Source organism: Danio rerio, chromosome 18 (assembly GCF_049306965.1).
Source record: "Danio rerio strain Tuebingen ecotype United States chromosome 18, GRCz12tu, whole genome shotgun sequence".
NCBI lineage: Eukaryota > Metazoa > Chordata > Actinopteri > Cypriniformes > Danionidae > Danio > Danio rerio.
This window is the reverse complement of record NC_133193.1, coordinates 10,269,117-10,275,898: the sequence shown is the minus strand read 5'-3', so window position 1 is coordinate 10,275,898 and position 6,782 is coordinate 10,269,117. Positions and strand designations below refer to the sequence as shown.

The 6,782-nt window shown below is 34.4% G+C and overlaps 1 protein-coding gene across 1 annotated transcript in view; it reads left to right on the top strand.

The window, feature by feature from the left end:
* The first annotated feature begins 1,907 nt into the window (after window positions 1-1,907).
* grm3 (glutamate receptor, metabotropic 3) overlaps window positions 1,908-6,782 on the top strand; it is a 75,319-nt gene continuing 70,444 nt past the window's right edge. The window contains exon 1 of the mRNA XM_005159017.6: window positions 1,908-2,031. The gene's annotated coding sequence lies outside the window, so the exon portion shown is untranslated. The remainder of the gene's footprint in view (window positions 2,032-6,782) is intronic.

Here is a 6,782-nt window from a genome sequence, read left to right as displayed (position 1 = left end):
CCTCAGTTGCTAGTTCTTAGGTGATAGGAGTGGCACCTGGCGTGGTCTGCTATGGCTGTAGCCCATCTGCCTCAAGGTTGATCGTGGTGTGCGTTCAGAGATGCTCTTCTACCTTGGTTGTAACGAGTGGCTATTTAAGTTACTGTTGCCTTTTTATCAGTTCGAACCAGTCTGGCCATTCTCCTCTGACCCCTGACATCATCAACAAGGCATTTGGATATTTTCTCTTTTTCTGACCATTCTCTGTTAACCATAGAGACGGTTGTGTGTGAAAATACCAGTAGACCAGCAGTTTCTGAAATACTCAGACCAGCCTGTCTGGCACCAACAACCATGCCACATTTAATGTCATATAAATCATCTTTCTTCCCCATTCTGATGCTTGGTTTGAACTGCAGCAGATCGTCTTGACCGTGTCTACATGCCTAAATGCATTAAGTTGCTGCCATGTGTTTGGCTGATTAGAAATTTGCATTAACGAGCAGTTGGACAGGTGTACCTAATAAAGTGGCCGGTAAGTGTACATGCACATGCAATTATTTATTTTGATATAGTCTAACAATTCATTCTTATTTTTAAAATGTTGTTAAATTAGCAATATCGCTAATTGTGTGTGTGTGTGTGTGTGTGTGTGTGTGTGTGTGTGTTTTGTACATATCCAGTGGTCTGATCCAGAATTATTTGTCTCTATTTAGCTGGTAAATGTGTGTGATCGGTGAGCATTAATGGATCGCAACATTAGTTAAACATCACACTGTGCATACCAACTAGTTTAATACACACACACACACACACAGAAATGAAACACACATTTCTAAAATCCCCTCCACACTTCACCGGCTTAAAAAAAAAGCTTTAAATAATTAAAAGTGAATCAATTATTACCTTCCACCCCCCTGACCACCCCCCGAAAATGAACATTTTGTATATTTCATGCAGTTAAGTGTGTGGACAAAGCAGAGCACCGCACACACACAAGTGCAACCATGCATGCGCCTTTCCTCCGTCCAATTGCAGCCCATTCGAGGGGAACCACAGGCTTAAATACTTGCATTTTAATAACACCCAGCAGACCTGGCGTCGACATCACGTCTGACACAGAATGGATTAGCACTGAAGGACAGGAATCTAACAGCACATCTACCATTGTAAAGCACGAGTGTTTACAAGTATACCCGGACATTTCAATAAAGGTCAGCGTAATGAGACATGAGTACAGCCAAGCACAATAAGGATGACAGATTGTGGATGTTAAATTGGTTATCTAAACAATTACCTTCAATTGAAATGACCATGGTCTCACTGTGCATAATTAATACTCTGGGAGATGTGTTTGTATGCAGAATGAAAATGATCTGGCTGCATATCTAACATTCACTGCGCACTGCTGTCGGTGGGCTGAGCTCATTTCACACTCATAACAGATCAAGGTTTCATTGCGTTTCCATGTGCAATTGAAAAATATGCAACTCATAATGTTGATCTGTGCATTAACACCCCATTATGACTGATGTGACAAGGGATAGAATCGTAGCACACCTGAGACCCTGACCGTGTGCTCCTGAAGGTAATGTTTGAAGATCTCCCTCTCTCTCTCTCCTTCTCTCTCGCTCTCTATACCTCCCACCCTCCCAAATGCATTATCTAGCTAGCTGATCTTTATCCGTTTGAGCGTGCAACTCGTATTAATTGTTTAAAGGTGAGTTTTCTCTCTTTGGCCAATAAAAAATGCATCCTCTCTAGATCGATTGTTGTTGCTAGGAGACAGAAGCATCCTGAGGCGAGGCAGCATCCCGAACGCCAGACGTGTGTGTTTTCTACTACAGCAACGGCACTATTTCTCCCTCTCTCTCCCTTTCTCTCTCTCTCACTTGCTCTCTCTCGGTCGCTCGCTCTCTGATGAGTGAGGGCAGTGTTGTCAGCCGCTTCCCGCGTGTGGACCCACACAAACGGAGTTAAGGAACAGTTTGAAATACGACAAAGAGGAGGAAAAAAATGCAAGATTGCCAACAAAAGGAATATTTACCAGAGGTAATGCATTTTTTTGTACACACTGAATTTTAAATGAGCATTGCTGCCGTTTTATAATACTGAAGAGATGGAATCGGATTGAATGCAGAAAAATAGAACTATTTAAAAATGATACTGTACATGAGGAAAAGTGCAGAGGTGGGCTACATATAATCAAGGCTGACTTGACATCATTTATTTATGATTATACGGCGATGCATAGAAATGTGGGCAAAACAACAAATGTTTCAAACTTACATGTGGGGTTTAAAGGGACACTTCCTCACATGAGGATGGCACGTGTAAACTTTGCATGGTCCTAAACAAATCCTGAGCATGTCTGTGATGGATTTTACTTCACACTAATGCCATTAACATGAGTCATTGAACCACTTTGCATTTCAAAGTAAATCAAAACCTAGTTATTTGCAGGCATATATACAATTAAAGTTAGAATTTTTACCCCCATTTTTTTTTAACATTTGTCAAATGTGTTTAACAGAGCAAGGACACTTTCACAGTATGTCTGATAATATTTTTTCTTCTGAATGAAGTCTTTTGTTTTATTTAGGCTAGAATAAATAATTTTATTCATTTTAAATTCATTTTAAATTTTAAAAGTCAAAATTATTAGCCCCTTTAAGCTATTTTTTTTAATAGTCTACAGACAAACCATTGGTGTAAAATAACTTAATTACCCTAACCTAACCTCATTAACCTAGTTAAGCCTTTAAATGTCACTTTAAGCTGTATAGAAGTGTCTTGAAAAATATCTAGTAAAGTATTATTTATTTTCATCATGGCAAAGATAAAATAAATCAGTTATTAGAAAGGAGTTGTTAAAACTATTATTTTTTAGAAATGTGTTGAAAACTCTTCTCTCTGTTAAACGGAAATTGGGGGAAAAATAAACAGCTGGGCTATTAATTTAGAGTTCAACTGTATGTTTGATTCTACAAATAAAAAAAACTGACCAAGGAAATACCTCAATATTTTAAAAAAGACATGTTAGGAAGTTTTGTAGGACCTCTAAATCTTGCATTTGTTGTTGTAAAAACATTTAATTTACATGCAGTTGTTCAGGAAGCCTGAAAAGAGTGTTGCTGTTTACTAGTGCTTAAAGACTCTCACTTTGATAACTTAAGAAATTGTTGCTGCTGTTGACTGAAAGGTTTCAGGTGAATAATTAAACCTGAATTGTTATGGCTTTGATTAAGACACACAATCGCTGGTGTTATCTACAGGAAAGCAATCCCCCATTAATACACCTGTAAGATTCTTTATAGCCAAAAACATTAAACAACAGACTCATTTGTATATAGTCTCCTTTTTTTTGCATTCTTTCATTCATCGGCTTCAGCACTGGTGTGGCAACTGTGCTTTAGACTTCACCTGGATCTGTAAGATAACCAGAGAAAAGACGAGGATGATTCATAATTTATTGCGTCGGGGGTCTGCGCTGAATTTTAATATCTCTGTTGCGTTAGGGTTGAAGCAATGAATGTTATAGTGAGATGTGAGGTTGTAAAGCCTGATGATAATCCGATATTCTGCACGCAACAGAGGTGTGGCTTTAACTTGTTCAGAATGATAATTAGCAGGAGTTTGTTAACCTAGAGAACACTATAGAATAGAGTACACAAATGTGGAGGGACTTTAAATGTAGCGCAACCACTCAAAAAAGGCAAAGGCGGTCCGTGTCGTACAGGGCAGTGTTAAAAAATGCATTTTTAAAGGGATGTATGAATGTAATGAATGATGCCCGCACAATTCATACAGTACATATTTTGTATCGATATATTGAACAGAAGAATTTAACAAGAAAAACAACAACTTCACTATCTATATATTTACAGTGCTCAGCATATACAAGCACACCCCTCACAGATCTATCTTTTAAATTCATATTTTTTAAAGGAAGCTATACAATATTATATTTGTGCATATGCATTAGATTAGTCTGTATGAAGCCCAAATTACACCCAAATTTATATGTTATAGAAAAATATTAAATACCAATTTTAAAAAAATGGGGGGGGGAGGGGGGGGGGGAGAACCAAAAAATTTGAAAACTTGTTGAATTATGTAGGTTGTCATTTTATTTATTTTATTTGTATATTTTATTATTTTATTTATTTGTATTATCTTTCAATTTCTAAATATGTTTGGTGACTAAATATTATTTTAATAAATATATCTGGTTAATAAATGTGTTTTGTTTAAATGCACCAAAATATATCCACTGAGAAATTGATAAAAAAATATTAATTTTCAAAATGGGGTGTACTCCATTATGCTCAGCACTGTAGATAGTGTAGTTGTTGTTTTATACATACATACATGCATACACACACTGCAAAAATTTGCAGACATAATTTATTCAAACAGTTTGTGTTGAATTTAAACAAACAAATTTCATTTAGTAATTTTCAACTTAATTTGTTTGTTTAAATTCAGCCCAATTAAATTGTTTACAACCACTTAAAAGAATTTAGAAGATCCATGGATCCATGAATCCTATTTGAATCTTTTTTTTTTTTCAGTGCACACAGGGGCTGATTAACCAATAAGCAAGATAAGCGTCCGCTTAGGGCCCCAATAAATCTGAGGGCCCCAGATAAATACCTAGAAGTATAAAGTATACCTATAAACTATATAAAACATCATGTTCTATCATATTTTGTATGAAGAGTGTCTTTAAAAAAAAAGTTTAATGTTTATTACATCTGCGCAAATGTATTCCCCACCCTCAATTATTAAGATTAAGTTTAAAAAACTAAATATTTTATAAATAATTTTTAGTTGTGAATTCATTTTAAGAAAACAAATAATTAAAAAAAAAGTTTTACAAGATGCTCTACATGTTGTTTTTATTATATTGCATCAAGACAAATGTAGAAAAGGAGTGATTGAGTGAAATAAAAAACCATTAAAATAAACATAGGAAAAAATGTGCATTTTAGAACTTTTGGCTGGAATTGTTTAGGGCTCCCAAATAATAAAATCTACCCCTGAACGTACATGTATACATACATACAATTTTCAGTTTTCCTTGATTGTCTATGTTTGAGTTTGATACAAAAGTTAATATTTGTTTAATTATATAAAAAAAGTCTGATTTTTTTTTCCTTCCCATTTTAAATATTATTTAAAAATGTTGTCATTTGAAGCTTTTATTTTTGGGAACTGGTCAAAATGTTTTTATTTGTTGTGATTGAAAATCAGGTTTATTCAACCAAAGATGGATTTCTTAATTAATCTGTAAAAAAAGTGAATATAAACATGTTTATTATATATAATTTTTATTATATAAATAATAAAATAAATAAATAATCAAACATGTTTATATTCATGTACAGTTGAAGTCAGAATTTCCCCCCTTTGAATTTTTTTTCTCTTTTAAATATTCACCAAATTATATTTAACAGAGCAAGGAAATTTTCACAGTATATCTGATAATATTATTTCTTCTTGAGAAAGTCTTATTTGTTTTATTTCAGTTAGAATGAAAGCAGTTTTTATTTTTTTAAAAACCATTTAAAGTCAATTATTAGCCCCTTTAAGCTATATATTTTTTGATATTGTATAACAATGGTTTGTTCTGTAGACTAACTTGCCTAATCACCCTAACCTGCCTAGTTAACCTCAGTAACCTAGTTAATCCTTTAAATGTCACTTTAAGCTGTATAGAAGTCTCTTGAAAAATATCTAGTCAAATATTATTTACTATCATCATGACAAAGATAAAAGGAATCAGTTATCTGAAATGAGTTATTAAAATTATGTTAAGAAATGTGTTATGTTAAAATTTTAATTATGTTAAGAACTATATATATTATAAAATTATATATAATTTTATAAAACAATTCAAAAGGCTCAACCTCAAATTGACAAAATATTCAATATTTATTTAGATTAGAAAGAAATGCCACCAATAATTTACAGTATCAATAAAAATTGTTTCTCAAACACATAACTATTGTAAATTCGTACATACACAAACACGCATGTTCTGCACATACAGTTTAGTGCATTTGCATATTTCTTCAGTACGATCAACATTTTGCGGTATATATTATTCGGATGTTTGGATGTGATGACTGAACATCAGCTGAGTATATGTGGATTGTGTGAAAATGTGGGTGTGCTAAAGAAATCATTGTTATTGGTCTGGAGGAGTTGGCCTTGAACACAGCGGATCAACTAGTTAAAATGCCTCAGAGTGTGCTGTGTGTAAAGATTACACTGCATACGTTCTATGACCATGCATGCGTGTGTGGAATGTACAGCTTATAATAAAACTACACATGTTCATGAGCACATAATAGGGTTTCCTAATTAGCATGCGTCAAAGTTATTATTCAAAGTGTCTGCTGGGACTAGAGCTTTTATGCATGTGTGCACAGGCGCGCATCTTTCCATCAGCATGCATGTTTGTGCATTGGGCCGTTTTGTACACGTGTGCTTGTGTGGGAGTTTGAATTAGTAAGATGCAAGACGACCTTGTATAAGACTGGATGGGCCTACATTTACTGAATATGATGCGGTAAAGTGCTGTGCACTAATAATTAGCCTTTCAACAGTGTGGTCCACTCAGCGCATGTAAATAAGTTCCTCCACAGCTCAGCGCGCTATAACTAGACTTGCACATATGCTGGCTATCAGTCAGCCAGATGAGCGTTAAATGAGACTGAGAGCTCTAGCTCTATTACAAACCCATTAGGAATTACTTTTAAATGATGATGATCATGATGATGATAATGATATAAAAA